This window comes from Sciurus vulgaris, assembly GCF_902686455.1.
Source record: "Sciurus vulgaris genome assembly, chromosome: 12".
Lineage (NCBI taxonomy): Eukaryota > Metazoa > Chordata > Mammalia > Rodentia > Sciuridae > Sciurus > Sciurus vulgaris.
Window position 1 is genome coordinate 25,212,717 of NC_136473.1, and position 16,315 is coordinate 25,229,031.

Here is a 16,315-nt window from a genome sequence, read left to right on the forward strand (position 1 = left end):
TTCATCTTAGTCTCAGTCTTTCTAGAAACAATAGAAATGGTGAGTGGAGGAGGAAACCATGAGGTAAAGTCAGATGGCAGTGGGCTGAGGATGGAGTGGGAAGTAGAAAAGGAAAGTCAGTGAATGGAGGCTCCTCTTTTGAGAAGTTAAAAAACAAAAAAACAAAACAAAATAAAACAACAACAACAACAAAAAAAAAAAAAACAAAAAAAAAAACAAGCAAGAAAAGAGACAGGAGAAGAAGCAGAATTAGAGGAAAATACCAGAAACATACAAGGGAGGGCGGAGGCATTTACTCTGTCAGCGAGGATCCCTTCTCCTTAGATAATGGGTGAAGAGCCCAGTTCCTGAGGTAGAGATGGTGAGACCTTGTCAGGAAATAGGAGGAGCCACAAACTCCAAAAGGATAGTATGTGGGGTTGAGGTTTTGCTTTGGGGAAGATGTATGTAGGATGGCGTCCTAAAATGTATTTCCATTTCCACTTTTGTCACAGATTATATTAACAGGTGCTGAAGAAATATTCTTGGAAAGACAAAAGGCAAAACTTTGCTTGCTTTTTCCTTCTGACTGAAAGCTCACCAGAACCCTCAGGCACTTCCGAAATCTTGACTAAGAAAAAGCACTCAGAACCATGCCAAGGAAGGATCTTGTGGACGTTGCTTTTCTGGGTGGAATCTTGCAGACTAAAACCCTTCACACTTATCTCAGGAGCCCTGGTAGCTTTGCAATCAGATAACTGTGTCCGAAATGGTTCTAAGTATCATCAGTCACAAAGTAGCATAAAATATAAAATGATTGCAGAAATTCTTTGCCATGTGGTAATGCCCTAAGTTGGCAAGTACTTTCATAGTTAAAAAAATATTTTCACTCTACTAGACCCTTACTATTTTTTTCCACCAGTGAATTTACACTCTAAGGTCTTTTCAGAGCATCTCATAATAAGTCAACAAATCTATTTCAAATGTGTTTGTTCCTAAGCAACGGTTTCTAAGAGCTTCTGTAATTAAGATGAAAGTTCCAGGGTAACAATGCCCAAACAAGCACCATTTCTCCCATTTTCTGGTAATGCGGGAGGAGTAGGATGGATAAAGGTGAATGCTGAGAGTGCAACATCTGAAATCTCCAATATATTGACTGCCCTCTAGCTGATCCCAGTGTGTGTGTGTGTGTGTGTGTGTGTGTGTGTGTGTGTGTGTGTGTGTGTGTGTTTTGAAATCAGCCAGTCCTTTTTTCCTGGAGTGTGGAATGTATATCCCAGGCATGGACAGGTAGAGTGTGTGTTGAAGGTAGATTTACTGCAGAGCTGTGTTACGACAGGGCCCCATGGTAATGGGAATTATGCTGCCCCACACGTGTGGCCATGGGAGGGATGACTGGAGTACATGCCACGTGAAATCAACTTTCTTTGCCACTATGACTGACCTAGATTAAGCGGTGATGCAGGCCCGTTCTGTTCTGCTTAACAATGCACAGTTGCTTGTTCTTTTTGGTGATTTGTAAAGGAAGACTCAGACGAATTTTTTCCTATTCATCATGCCTGGCTCATAGCAGGCATTTAACAAATGCTCCTCTTTCCCTTCCTGCTTCATTTTGTTCCAGGGGCAAGAAGGGGGCTAGGGTTTCCATGACGACCTGTTGTTGAATGACCTCCTTTCAAACCTGTTGTTAGATGCCCAATGGGCCTGAGTAGTGGTCCAGAGAGCCAAGCCCCACCTAATGGAGGCTTTGCTGGTAAAAGAATATTCCGTTTAAGTCTGCAAGCAATTATTGATGATCCTCCAGCTGCCTAAAAACTTGGTGCATCCCAACAGGGTTTGCTCAGAGGTTTGCCTCATTGCCGGCAGAGTGATGGCAGCCACCAAAGGGTACTGCCCAATGGACCTTGTTCTATTTTGGTGCCATGCCTGAGGTTTTTGATCTTGGGCAGGTCAAAACCACCTTGACATTTAATTTCCTCATCATTATGCTGTGAATAATAATAACTTCTTGACTCATCATAGGCTTATCCTAAGGATTAGATGAGATAGAATATATAAATTGCTATGAGAAAGTATGTATGTATTCATTTATTTGACAATAATTATCAAGTGACTCCTGTATGTCAGGCACTATTCTAGTTTCATAGTATTCCATTCCAGAATTAAAAAATAGATCTCTGGAATGTTCTTAATGGCAATTTAATATTTCACAGTACAGGTGTTGTATAATTGATCTGACCGTCCCCCAGTCAATAGACACTTAAGTAAACAGTGCCACATGGAACATCTTTATACATATATCTTTGGTAGATGTGAGAGTATTTCTCTAGGAGGGTGTTAGAAGAGATTTTGCCAAGTCAAAAGGCAAGTACATATTTAATATTGAACAGTACAAATTTCCCTGCTATAAAGCAACAGCAACCTGCCCTTCCAGACAACATGAATGAGAATTCCTGTTTTTCCACACACCATTGTTAATCTTTCAAATTTTACCAATCTCTTTGGGTGAAAACTAATATTGAATGATTGTCTTATTTTCCATCCCTTGGTCTATGAGTGATCATCTTTTAATGTTTTTGGCCATTTTTACTTCCTATGTAATAACCCTTTCTACCCCATTTTGTGCTAGTAGCTAGATCGTCTTAATTTAAAAGGCTTCTTGTGTATTTAAAACATGTTTATATACCTTTTCATTTCATTTAACATACTTTTTAATTAAGATGACAGATCTGACAGGAATCACTATTTTACAGAGGAAGTGGGCGGAACAGAGTCAAATGGTTAGCTGCAGGCCACTCAGTCAGTGAATGGTGGTAGAGGGCTGGAACTTGGCTCCTCCTGGTCCAGTCTGCTTTGGTTTGAGCAGAGAGGGTTATTTAGGAGGCTCAGCAGGCTAGGGAGGTGGGTTTCCTCTGTGGGGCAATTTGGCTGGCTGGCAGCAACATGAGGAAAGCCACTGGTCGCACGAGGGGCGTGGCACAGACACAGGCCTCTCCGAGCACCAGAAGCCCTTTCAGCCCAACCTGCAGGAGTTACCTAATCCTGGGAAAAAGTGAAGGTAACCGAGGAACTGAGGGTTATGACTGTGTCTTTGTTCCTTAGAGGGTGGATTCAAAGGCAAAGGAGAACAAGAGTGACAGTCCCTGTAGGGTGCCTGCCACCTTTCTGCCTTCTGAGGGTACAAGAAATGCTGCCTTTGCCTCTGCCTTGCAGACCAGGAATGTCCTTGTTCTCAGTAATCACAAGAGAATAATAATGTTCCTGTTCTTAATAGTCAGATCGAAGATCCTCTCCTTGAGTTTTCTGCTGTGTTTATTTGAATGATCATTTTTTTCCCAGATTGAATAATTACCATTTGCCTTCTTATGAGTGAATAAACTAGATGTGAAGTTTCTCTGGAATGGTCTTATTTTAGACTTTTTCTTGTCTTATCCTGGCCTGGCTTGCAATGTACATTCAATGGGACTCAAGTCCTAGGGTAGAAATTCTGTAATTTTTGTTTGTTAAGGCTGGTAGGGATCATCTGGCTCAGTCAGCTTATTGAACATATATGGAATCTGGGATCTGGGAAAGTGGGGTGATTTGCTGAGATTACCCAGTTATTCCAGACCAATGACCAGAATTTGGAACTTCCAGCTCTACTAGGACTGTGGTTGTACCATTTAGTATCTTTCTAATATTTTTCTATTTTTTCCTACCCACTTCCTGCAAATTTACCTTGAAAATGAAGCTTCTTTGCATTTGTTTTGTTGAACCATTGTGATAAGCAGTTAATAAAGCACTTTTCATGCTTAAATTTTAGCTTCCATTTGTACAGGTTTTAGAAGCTCCTCCTTTCCCCAGCTTCACGTTATGCTCATATGCTTAGTTGGGACTTGGTGAAAGGATAAGGTGATTGTTATATATTTCTGTGCTTTAACTTCTCCCTTCTCTTTCTCTCTCTCTCTCTCTCTCACACACACACACACACCCACACACACACACAAATACACACACACATACACATGCACTAGATATAGTCTGTTTTCCTGTTTTCAGGCATGGGATAGTTTTTTTCTTTTTGTTACTGGGGGTTGAACCCAGGGGTGCTTAACCACTGAGCCACATCCCTAACCCTTTTAAAATATTTTATTAGAGACAGAGTCTCACTGACTTGCTAAGGGCCTTGCTAAGTTGCTGAGACTTGCTTTAAACTCTTGATCTTCCTGCCTCAGCTTCCCGAGCTGCTGAAAATACAGGTGTGCGCCTCCATTCCCAGTACATGGGGATATTTGAAATAGTCAGTGTTAATAAGTTCTCCCATCATTTGAAAGAATTTAGAGAAGAGGCCATCACAACTTGTTTGTTTTTATTTTTAATAATTGATCCTGTTGGAAAAAATTTCTTTACTGTTGACTCATTTTCTCAAGTTCTGTCCTGAGAAATCTTCACAGACCTGACTGGGTGGTTTTGCCATGGGGTAAGGTTGAGGCAATCAAGACCACGTTGTGTCATCACATGGTGCCATCAGAGTAGGTGAAGCCAGAGTCTGTGTGGCTACAGAGTATGGGGTGGACCAGGTCAGGCTAATAGAGAGGGCTGGTACCACCCTGGGTGAAGCTGTAAGTATTTCTAAGGCTGCTTGGTTGGTCTGTCTGGTCCTTGTCTCAGAGAAGAGCCAGGCATATTTTGAGCCAGCTTATCTGTATATCAGGAACACCACCAATGATGGGTCATATTACCAAGGAGAATGCTAAGAGAATTATTGTTCCTACAAGTTTCCCCACTGAATAAGGTCTTTTTTTCCTGTTACAAAGAGTGATTCAAAGTCCATTAGTCCTGGCCTGGCTGGAGCTGGTGTGTGGACAACAGGGGTGGGGCTGGTCTTCCACCTAGAAGCCTTTGATATTGGGCCAGGAGGAAGATTTTCCAGAAAAGGCATCTGTTGGAGGTATTGTGGTGGGGTAGGGTGATCATCCTATACCTCAAGTACCCTATTGGGTAAAACCTTGGGCAGGTATTTGTTGTGAACATCCTACATACTTTGGACCAGAGCCCTTGTCCAAAGGGTTATAATTGACTTTGGGTTCAAGGTAGATTTAGGAAAGCTTAATAGGGTTTAAATACAACCTTCTCTCATTTTCAGACTTTTATTAAGAATGTGAAGTTTTCATTTTGTACATTTTATTCAATCCTATTATGCTCTCTTAGATATATACTTCTAGCTGTTAATTTTTTGTGCTTATTTGTTAGTGGGTGATTTTTGATGTCTTAAGATTAAAAAAAAGGCTAAATATTAGTTTTTCCTCCTTTTAACTTTTATTTTGATATAATACTAGATATATAAAATATATTACAAAGATTTCCTTATATACTTCATTCATATTTTCAAAATGATATTTTAATATATTTTATTTATCATTTTCTCTTTCTCTTTTACTATTTTTTCTGAACCACTGAATTAAGTACATTGGAGATATCTCTTTGCTCCTAAAACACTAATTCCTAAAAGCAAAGGTATTCCCTTATGTAAATACCGTATAATTTTAAAAATTGGGAAATTAACATTGATACCAGAGTATTACCTCATCCACAGACTGTTGAGATTTCACTAAATGAAACAATAATGTCACTTTTAGTGAAAGAAAACCTCAGTTTATGAAATTTATTGACTTGTCCCTTGGTCATCTTTATTCTGGAACTATTTTGTCTTTTCTCTTATGACAGTGATATTTTTGAATAATATAAATCAGTATTTTTGTGGAATAACTTATTTTACCTTTATTTGATTGTCTACTCATGATTAGATTCAGGCTGTGCATTTTTGGCAGGACTACAATTGTTATTAGTTTTAAATGGTATTGATTTTTAATATGGATTTATTAAAGTTGGAAACTAGATTTATTTTCATCTCAGTACTTTTATTTACCTTAAAGGTATATATTCTGTGCATAAATCTAATAAGTCATGTATAAAACAAAACAGTTTTCGGGTGTTTGCTTTAAATAATGGTTAATAATTTCAAGTCAGATGGACTAAATTTTCATTAATCGATTTGGTTTGTAACTTAAGCACATTTCCTTAAACATTTAAAGTTATCTTAGTAAGTAAATAGATCCAGTTTGCTTTTAAATCATTTCAAATCTCCAATAAGGCAAACCTGAAGACCTTAGCACTTCCCCAAGTATTTGAATAATTCTTGTCAACTAAAACTTAAATTTACAAATACAGTAGATTCCTCATTTTTAAAAAAATATTCTAATTTTGTTTGAAACACTCATATTTTCACCTTTTGCTCAGTCACAGGTTTAAAAATCAGTTGCACATTCTCAAAGATATTAGATTCTCCAGATTCTCAAATATTCTACACACTTTAATACTGAATTTACAAAGATAATCGTGAACTTCATTCAAAGCTATTAATACCATGGATTTTATTTGCCTTAACATCTCTGTATATGATTCCATTCCTTTCCTAGGGCTGGTAAGACAGTTCACTTTGGGAAGCAAATCTTTTGTAGGAGGCGGGCTAAAGTTTCTGTGCTGATAGTTAAGGAATGGGCCAGTAATTTGTGCCCATATACAGATGTTTATCTGGCAGAGATTTGGGGTCGAAGAGACACATGTCCAGATTTTTTGGGGGGAACTACAGATAAATCCATTTTCTAATTACTATGGCAACCTAAGGCTAAGCCCTAAGTTGCTATGACAACAGCAATCTACACCCTTCCCTTGTGATGGATTTTCAACCTTAGTCTCCTGGCTTGATACTCATGTGTCCTCCTTTCATCTCATTTAGGTGGACATATGTCTGCATCCTTATTAGGTTGCGACTGATTTCCTCCACTGCTTGATTGCATTCTGTATTTCTTTAGCTCTTGGCAGCATCTTGTAGTCATCTTTCCTATCTGATTGGATTTTACGTTTTCTTTTGAAACCTTTGGCCACAACTCTAAAGCTTCATGCTAATGAGAAGGTCTTTCTCTAATTTCTTCATGTTACTGTGAATTATAGTCTTTAGACTTGACTTGGATTCCCAGAAAGAGTGTCACTAATGCCATGTAACTTGATCATGAAAACTCCCAAGCCAGCCGCTGCTCCTGATGTCGGAGAGCTCTTTGTGCATGCTGTAACGAGAGATGACTGTGTTCTCTTTAAAAATTTTGTTGTTGAATTGCTCTCAAAAAGATCTGAAGGCTAAATCACTATTGAACCAATAGAATTCAAGTAGGAAAGGGTCACGAAGTCCCACCTAGTGACTATTTATTATGATGAACTATTCGTGTTGGTAATTTAATTTCATTTTGCTTGGAGTATCTTGGATGATAGCACTCACTCCCTGCTGACCTTTTCTTTGTTTAGCAGGGTTATATAAAAGCTCATGTTTTGGAATTGGCGGGCCTGGGTTCAAATTGCAGTTCTGGAGTTTATCAGCTGTGCGACTCTGGGCAAGTTGCAGAACCTCTCAGAGCTTCTTATGGTTCCATCTTCCTCACAAAGTTGTCATAAGGATTAAGCGGGATGTGGCTTGTTGAACACACAGCTTGGCCCCTGGTGTCTATAAGTGTTCAAAGAATTAATTTTTGCTTGCATTTGCCCTCCTTGTTGGATTTTGTCACCATCCTTTATGTCTGGTCTGCTTTACCGGCTCTGACATCTTGTTGAACCCTGGCTCCTCTTTTATAAGCTGGACATTGCTTATATCCACTGTGTATTTCTACTACCTTGTAATCATGGTGGAGACATAGTTGATAGTACATTTATATTAAACTGTTTTTCTCTATGTCTCCTGGGAGAGCCCCTCAGTTTGACACAACATATTGAGCTCAGAACCCAAAGGCCATTATTTCTATGCATCCATCTCTCTTTGATCTTGGAAATTCACAGCAGAAACTAAGCACATTTTGCTGCTGTTTATTGTGAGTTGGGACAACGTTGTCCATTGCACCAAAGATGTAAGACCCCCGTTGGTTTCTCCAGATTGGAGAGGCTAGTTTGATGCTCTTTCTCTTTGTCCTTTGTGGTTATAGTCATCATTACCCTCCAGGAGGGGACTCTGGCAAAGAGGAGCCACAGTTTAGAGCTCACAGTTTCCATCGTCCTAACATGCTCAGGTCCTTTCCACTTCCAGTTACATTTTTGCTTAGGTGGTGCCACCTATAGGGAGTGGCCAGGGAAGTAGTGGGCTTAGTGACCATGATGAATGAATTTCAAAGACCAAAAATTCAAGGGGGAAATTAGCTACAGTAGCCATAGTGTTTTTAGATACTCAGCAGGAGTAAACTCGATTAATCCTACAGACGTCTACTGGCCCAGGTAAAAACCATGTTGGTCATGACCACTGATCTCCCCTGCTTATAGAGTTGTAAATAAACACCAAGACTTTCTGAACAATGAGCCATGATGACCAAGCACACAAGAATAATCCTGTGTAACTGAATGCAGGAACGTTATCAGATGAATATTTACATGCATACTCTTACAGAGTTGATAATAATAATTATGTAAGTACCAAATACTTTGAAAAAAAAGTTTCTTTGAATTCTAACAAGTCTTTTAGGTAAGTGTTATATTTACCTCCATTTATACAAATATGAGGTCACGTACATTGCCCAGAGACACATGGCCAATGGGTAGTAGTGAGGACTTAGATCCATATTTGCCTAGGACCAATGAGCATACTTTCTTTACTTTCATGTAGGCATATGTTGTAAGGAGTTGTATAATAGTTCTTTAGTGGGATTTTTCACTTGTCAAATAGAGAAAATTTTTGTGCCAGTCAGGAAAGTTAGCAGAAAGTACCAATTCAGGTACTTTCAACTCTGAGACTGTTTTTCTCCCAATGTCCCTTAATCCCACAAGTCCATGACTTATTCAGGTCATAAGCAACTCCCCTTTACCAAGAGGAAGAAGTTATATCAGTCATTTTGCCCTAGGTGTGAATTAATTTATCCAGATTGGTTTTCTAATAGCGAACTCTAATGTATTATGTGAAAAGATTTGATGGTTGGAGGAGAAATTGCAGATGATTTTGGAACAGAGACCCTTCAGAATGGGTAGATTTTGGTGAAAGTTATCCATCCATAAACCAGCAAGTGGTAATGGTTCTTGAGGGTATAAAAGAAGGATTCAGAAAACTGAGTCAGGACAGGTATACAGAGGCATGGGGAGGCCCTTGGAGACACATTCTCCTCTCTCCTGCTTTTGCTGACCCTGAAGATCACTGATATCACAATCTCTTTGTGATGAGGATGGGTATTTGGAATAAGAAAGTAGTCAGGACATGAGTCCTTGGATTTCAGTATTCACCAGACATATTCTTTGCTTTCTTAAAAAAGGGAGATTTCTGAACTCTCTCCTATCAGAGACTGATTTAGCAAGTAGCCTGAGAAACTTGGATTTCATCAATCTCACAGGGGATTCTAATACAAATGGTCTGAGCACTAAAGTTTTGAAAACTTCTGTTGGGAGTCTCTCCCCCTGGGCTAGTAGGCAAGTCTAACCCCAACTCAGAAATTATCCAGTGGCTTCCCTGAGGGTGTACACTCCCTGGCTGAGCAACTGATGGTGATTGAATGAAAGAAGGGCTTCTTCTCTTTGAGGACTTTCCTTAATCTAAGCAATCAAACCCCTTTAAGGTCTAAAAAGTTCTGTCACAGGGACAAGCTGCCCTACTCCTCTGTAACTCTTTCTTGGCCTCTGGTGCCCTGCCATGTACGGTCCTGGTTTGGAGGCAAGGTGACAAGGGAAGAGCAGCCAGCTGCAGAGCCAATGGCAGCATGGTGGTCATTGGAAAAACACTGGATTTCCAGAGCTGAGACTGGGACGGTCACAGTCCAGCTGGGATGGCGGCCACCCTCCTTGCACAGAAACCTTCATTGTGTAGAGCCATGGCCAGTCCCCTATGCTGCTGGAGGGCTGCGCCATGGTGTCTCAGGTCAGTGGAAGAACTCTATGGGTATGTTTGCTTTGCCTGTCAAAGTTAGTCCTTTTTTCCTTAGTGGAAAAACTCTTTGTGGTTTGGTTTCTTAGCCTCATTTCCTAGAACTCCAGGAGGCTGAATGCAGGCAGCCTCTCCTGGCCTGAGAAGTAGCTCCTCTATGCCATACTTTTGTCAAGGAGTATTATGCTGAGACTTGGTCTTAGCTTTTATTTCTTAATTTCCACTGAGGCTATAACTAGCACATGCTCTTCCTAAGACTGGAGAAGTGAAATCTTAGAACAGCCCCTTGGGAGGATGAGGATGAGGAAATGCTAAAGAAAAGAGTTCCAAGAGGAAGGGCTGTCCTGCTGGTTGGAGACCCTATCGCCTGCCTCACCCAATGGTTCCCGGTTTTATTTGCTGAGAGAGACCTCAGTGCATGCTTACTGAATTCAGTTTGGAAGCAGAAAATGTGTTTTCTTAAGTGAGGCCTCTGGGGTGGAGTTTAGGCTGTTTTGCTCTCAGCTTGGGCTCTGGGATGAAATAGGGCCTGTTACAGACAAAGCTCTGTTTGAACTGAAATGAGTCACACGAGGTGTCCGGGAGGAAACGGGTGAGTGCTGGGACTGGAGGAGCGTGGCCCTTAGTAGACGGAAGGCTGCGTGAGTGATCGAGCTGAATACTCCCATTTTTGGTTTTAAAAAAAGGCGTAAAATATTGAAGTTGTGTGATGTGTGTGTACATAGATAACAAATGGGGTCTGAAAGGAATTCTTTTTTATTTTTTCTGCAGTCCCGGAGATCAGACCCATGACCATGAATGCTAGGCACGTGCTCTAAGCCTGAGCTACACCCCTGGCCATGAAAGGAACTTTTAAGAGGAACTGTGAAAACAGTTTTAAGCACAGACACACTGTAGAATAAGTGTAGCGTACCTTCTGGGTGGAAAGAGAACAATGTCCACTGGTTAAAAACATCTTGATATTTGTCAGAACTGGGTCATCGCCCTGTCCACGATTTGATTTGATTCCAGGCAGTTTCCCTATCTACTACATTTTGTAGATGCTGACATTACAATGACATTAATTTGCAATTGCTTAATGTACACTAACTGATGGGCTAGTTGTGAGGGTAAGGAGAAAAATGTTCCAGAATCTTTCTAACTGGTAAGAAATCTCTTTGGAATGGAAACCTGTCCAATCTGAATCATTAGGGATTGACAGTATAAAAGATGGTCCTTGGAAGGGAGACCTCAAATTACTTATGATGTGGGTTTTCATGGGTGGAATGTGTCTCCAAAAGTTTAGGAAGCATGTGCAAGAAATTTTGGAAAAAAAAAAATCCTGCCCTCTGTCTCTAAGGTATGAAGTATTGCTTTTTCTTTTTTACTTTTTTTCTCTTTTTTTGGTACTGGGGATTGAACCCAGGGGTGCTTTACTACTGAGCCAAAACCCCAGCCCTTTTTGTTTCTTATTTTGATATAGGTATTCACTAAGATGTTTAGGGCCTCACTAAATTGCTGAGGCTGGCCTCAAACTTACAGTCCTCCTGCCTCATCCTCCCTGGTGATCATAGGCATGTGCCACCATGCCTGGCATTATGAAGTCTTTTGAACACTGTTGCTAAATGACCTGGAAACAACACTATAGAGAAAGGATCTAGAGAGTGCAGTATTATAAGTCTGATTTTTTTGTGGCATGGAAAATTTGGCACCTGGGTTTGCCTTAGGTAAACATGCAGGCCTTTGGAAAACCAATCAGAATGAGAGCCTGTCTCCATGCTGGTAGTGCTCCCATGGAGGTGGTAAAACCCACAAGAAAGTCTATGAGAAGAGTGGTGAGAACTGAACCCCAAGGAGGCCCAGTACTAGAGGGCAGGGAATCTCTGCCCAGGGAAAGCAGTGTTGGGACAGGAAGCAGTGTGGCCGTGTTGGGCAGACTAAGCTGATTTTCCAGAAATGGACTAAAACTCCTAAGAAGATTGTGTTGGGGTTGAGTGTGCTGAGCCCAACTGCAGACCTAAGGGAACACTGGTTCTTAAGAGGTGCAAGCATTGAGACCTGGGAGCAAATAAGAGGAGATGGGGCTGAGAGATCATCTTGAGGCTGTGTTAAAAAGGAAAAAAAAAAAAAAAAGTTTGAAAGTGCATATAGGACACAGGTAACCATCATCATCAAGTGGTCCCCTCCTGGGGAGCTGTAAGGCTCTGAGAGTTAAGGAAATCATCTGGGAGAATCAGATGTTGTCATGGTAACCATACCAACTATCTAAGAGGTATTATTTTGAGACATGTTTCTTGGGCAACTGTACCTCTAGGGTTAATATGATGGGATCTTTACTGATAATAATAGTCAGGGCTTTCCCTGTAATAACTCGTAACCATAAGTCTATGAAGACACTCTATTTTATCTCTTCTTATTTTAAGATGAGGAAGATCAGATGCACAGAGAAAAGAATAACTTGACTTTAAGTCACATGGCTCGAAAATGGTAGAATTAAGATAGAATCTGGCTTTGGAATGCATGTTTTTTACCCCCAACCTCTGTGCTGCCCTCTGTGCCATCCATTAGTGGTCTAGGAAAATTATAGAAGGTCATGTTTCACTCATAGTAAGAAACTCTTCATTGAGCTAGCCTTCCAAGATATAGTACTTTCTTTCTTAAATGATTTAATTGGTAGTTTTATTTTATTACATACACACCTGCTTTTCTTACAATTAGCCTGTGGCTTCTACTGAAGCAAAGTTATGAGGGCTACAGCTTCACAAAATCAGAAAGTGTCACAAAAAGAAAATGGCAAAGAAATGAAGTTAGACCTCTGCCTCACACCATATATAAGTTAGCTCAAAATGGATCAATGACTGAAATGTAAGAGCTGACAGTCTAAATCCTTAGACAAAAAGAGGCATAAATCTTTGTGACCTTGGGCTAGGTAGTGGTTATATATGACACAAAAGTGTGTGTATGTCTACACATGCGCATGCTCACCCACACACACACACACAGACAGGAAAAATAGATTTCAAAATCACCTCTACTTCCAACAATATTCTCAAGGAAGTGGAAAGACTACCCACAGAATGCAAGAAAAATATTTGCAAACCATGTATCTGATAAAGGATTTGTCTCCCAAATAGATACAGAATTTCTAAACTCAATAATTAAAAGACAAATAGTCCCATTAAAAATAGGCCAAATATTTGAATAGATAGGTCCCCAAAGAAGATACACAAATGGTTAACAAACATATTGCACTTTGCTGGTAGGAATGTAAAATGGGGTAGCTATTTTGGGATATGGTATGGCAGTTCCTCAAAAAGTGAATGAAACAGAGTTACCATATGATCCTTCAATTCTACTTGTTGCTATATACCCCTCATTGAAAACATATGTCCATAAAAGAACCAGTACACAAATGCTCATAGCAGTATTATGCATGATGACTATAAAGTGAAGACAATTGAAATGTCTACTGGTTGATGAGTGGGTAAACAAATTTGGCATGTCTATACAATAGAATATTATTCATTCCTAAAAAGGAATGAGATATGATACATGCTGAAATGTGATAAACCTTGAAAAGAAACCCGGTAGTAAGACCCGATGCTGTATGATGCCATTGATATGAAATGTCCAGGACAGGCAAACCCATAGACACAGAATGTAGATTAGTGGTCACCAGAGGCTGTTGTAGAAAGGGGAGAATGGAGAATGATGGCCCATGCATACTGGGTTCCTTTTAAGGGCAAATAAAGTTTTCTGGAATTATATGGTCGTTTGGGCTTCACCACTTTGAGAACCTACTAAATTATGTGTTTTAGAAAGGTGGCTTTTATAGGATTAGGATTCCACTCAATCTGAATAGATACATACATACATGCATACATACTACATAAAGAAAATGGTGCCTGCAGCAAATCAAGTCGCTATTCCCCAAAATGCAATAGCAGGAAATCTTACCAACTTCATTTTGGAGATAGGGACCAACAGGAGCTGGGACCTAAGTCCTTGCCAAGTGAGCTTCTTTTTCTTTTTTACTTCTCATTTCCTCTCTTGAACTTTGTGGCTGGAAGAAATGCCTAGTTTAGTAAGGAGGAAAGGAAGGAAGATGGTGTTTTGATTTGAATATTGAAGTCTTATGTCATGATCTGTCATTCACACCAGAGTTCCATTTGTATAACAAAGTAACAATGGTGAGTAATGTCTCTCTCTCTCCATACTCTTAGTTTTGGGCAGTGCTGTGCTTTTATCTGGCTGAGTTTTTTTTGTTCTGCAAATTTATTTATTTTTTTTATAGAGAAAATCCTCATTGAGAACACAGTTCAAGTCCACTGCGACCTAACTGGAAGATACATAGTGTCATTTTTGCCTGGTTTTAGTATTGGGGAAATGCTGACTTCATAGAATTGAATTAGAAAGTATTCCTTCAACTTTTATTTTATGGAGGAGATTATAGAGAATTAGTATCATTTCTTTTGAAATGTTTGGTAGAATTTATCAGTGAACACAGTTAACCTTGCATTTTCTGTTTGGGAAGGTTATTAAGGATGGATTCAATTTCTTTTCTAGAGATTGGCCTAGTCAAAGCCTTCCTCCATCCTCTTAAGGATGGAGGATACATATTTGTTTACAAGTTTTCCACGGCATGGGAGCCTCATAAGAAAATGAAGACTTGAAGAAACAGAGTCAGTTACTCATATACTGGATTGAACAAAGAATAATCGTGAAGAAACAGCTAAATTATGTAGGGAGGCTTAAAAGATAACATTTAAACGTCTGCACAGAATTCTCTGTTTTGATTTCTTATCCTTGAAGGTAAGGATATTACATCTTTCACGTATAGGAAGGACAACTTTTTACCTGGGAATTTTATCTTCTGCTTCTGAGAAACACTGCAAAGGCCAAAGTGATCATTTTGTACCTGCTTATTTTCAATTGTCTTTAACTTAAATAGCTAATATAAAAGAAAAATGTATTTTAACCCCAGTCACCTATTTTTTCTTGTGTGAGTTTTGGCAGACTGTATCCTTCAAGGAATTGGTCTATTTCATGTAGGTTATCAAATTTAGGGCGTAGAATTGTTCGTAGTATTTCTTTATTATCCTTTTAATATCTATGGCATCTGTAGTAATGGTCCTTCTTTTATTTCTGATTTTCAAAATTCGTATCCTTTCTTTTTTTCTCAGTACACTTGATTATATTGATTGTCCTGATCTTTTCCAAAGAACCAGTTTTTGGTTTCTTTGATTGTTCTCTATTGATTTCCTGTTTTCAGTTTTATTGATTTCTACTCTAATTTTTGTAATTTCATTTCTTCTGCTTACCTTGGATTTACTTGACCCTTCCATCTACTAGTTTCCTAAAGTGGAAGGTAAAATAGTTGATTTTAGGTCATACTTCTTTTCTAATATATGTATTCTGTGCTTTAAATTTCCCTGCTTTCATTGCATCCTGCAAATTTGATAAGTTATGCTTTCATTTTCATTTAGTTAAAAATAAAATTTCTCTTGAGAGTTCTTTGACCCACATATTATGCAGAAATGTGTTTATGTTATTGATTTCTAGTTGAGTTCCATGTGTTCTGAGAGTAGACATTTTGTGATTTCTATTTTAAATTTGTTAAGGTGAATTTAATGTGGCCTGTCTTAGTAAGTGTTCCAGGTGAGCTGAGAAAAGTGCATATTCTACTGTTGTTGAACGAAATGGTCTTCATGTCAATTATATCCAGCTGATTGATTGTGTTGTTGAGTTCAACTACTCTCTTAATGATTTTCTGTCTGCTGGGTCTGTCCATTCCTGACAAAGGGTGTTGAAATCTCCAACTATAATAGTGGCTTCATTTCTTTCTCTTTGTAGTTCTATTAGTTTTTGATTCATGGATGTTGATGCTCTGTTATTAAATATGTGCACCTTAAGGATTATTATGTCTTCTTGGAGAATTGACTTCTTTATCACTAGGTAATGACTTTTTTTTAATCTTTGATAACATTCCTGACTTTTAAGTCTGCAGGCGTCTGAAACTGCTGTAGCTACTCCTACTTTCTTTTGATTATTATTAGTATGATTTTTTTTCCATCTGTTTATATTTAACTTATACTCATCTTCATATTTTAAATGGATTTTTGGAAGACAACATATAGCTGGGCCTTATTTTTTTAATCCACTTTGACAGTTTGTCTTTCAATCAGTACATTTAGTGCATTGATGGTCAAAGTGGTGATTGACATGATTGGATTCATATCTGCCCTTTTCATTACCAGTTTCTATTTGTCTTTCACTTTTTTTTGGCATCTGTGTTTTTAATTGTATTTTTTAATGATTCCATTTCTCCCTTTTCTTTGCATATCAGTTGCATATCATACCCTTTTTAAAATACTTTTATTTAGTGGTTGCCCTAGAGGTTACAATATACATTTATAACTTATCCAAGTTCCCTTT

At 38.9% G+C, this 16,315-nt stretch overlaps 1 protein-coding gene and 1 long non-coding RNA gene across 5 annotated transcripts in view; one reads left to right on the forward strand and one right to left on the reverse strand.

Moving 5' to 3' along the window:
- LOC306641285 (LIM zinc-binding domain-containing Nebulette-like) overlaps positions 1 to 16,315 on the forward strand; it is a 241,115-nt gene that overhangs the window by 25,264 nt on the left and 199,536 nt on the right. The gene's annotated exons all lie outside the window — the stretch shown is intronic.
- Positions 1 to 16,315, reverse strand: part of LOC306641289 — a 263,290-nt gene that overhangs the window by 5,052 nt on the left and 241,923 nt on the right. The window lies entirely within an intron of this gene.